The sequence below is a fragment of the Tupaia chinensis genome, unplaced genomic scaffold, assembly GCF_000334495.1.
Source record: "Tupaia chinensis unplaced genomic scaffold, TupChi_1.0 Scaffold144270_1, whole genome shotgun sequence".
In the NCBI taxonomy this organism is placed as follows: domain Eukaryota; kingdom Metazoa; phylum Chordata; class Mammalia; order Scandentia; family Tupaiidae; genus Tupaia; species Tupaia belangeri.
Window position 1 is genome coordinate 1 of NW_006204128.1, and position 727 is coordinate 727.

The following is a 727-nucleotide window of genomic DNA, read 5'->3' on the forward strand; positions in this document are numbered from 1 at the left end:
AGCAAGGAGGACCGCCCACCTTGTCTTGTTCAACAAAATCACTGGGAGCACGCTCCTCTGACCAGCCCATTCTAGCGGCCAGATCTGAGGAAGCGTAACTCTCCCAGGCACAGCTGGGAGTTGGCAGAGTCAGCCATGTGCCCTGAAGTGGACGTGTGCTCACCCACTGAAGGTCTGCTCCAGGAACTGGGGGACGCTGGGGAAGTCCCACGGGTAGCATAAGAAGTTGCCAAAGTAAGAGATGGAGCAGAGCTGGAAGGTGGGTGCCATGAACTCCATCAGAGTGTGCCTTGTGCCTGCCTGGATGGTCCCCAGAGTGCAGGCCTCCTGCAGGCCAGACAGGGACTTCTTTCCATTCTGAGGAAAAGGAGGGACTCAGGTCAGTGACAGCAGCAGGAACCCTTGAAAACTGGGGTGTGGGCTTAGACCAGGAACCCGCCCTGCTGGGATTTGTGCGTGTGGAGGGTCCGAGTGTCCTTGGTGGAGAAGCAGAAACTTCAGAGTAGATTTTTACATGAGGGACAGGGAATGCCTGTACCATTAGCCTCGCTCATGTCTCCTCATGTCTATCGTCAGCTGGGGAGAAACAGCCCTTGACACTGATTCCTGGCCTTGAAAGCCATGGGGGAAATCATATGCTGAGAGTCACCCAGCCTGCGGCCCTGTGCCATGGCAGCCCGAGCAAACTGGTGGGCCTGCAGCCGGGCGGGGGGGGGAAGGGGGACAC

General features: G+C 57.8%; 1 pseudogene; it reads right to left on the reverse strand.

Annotated features, from left to right (window-relative positions):
• Window positions 1-163: 163 nt before the first annotated feature.
• The window catches only part of LOC102491722 (glycolipid transfer protein pseudogene), a 30,921-nt pseudogene continuing 30,357 nt past the window's right edge, over window positions 164-727 (reverse strand).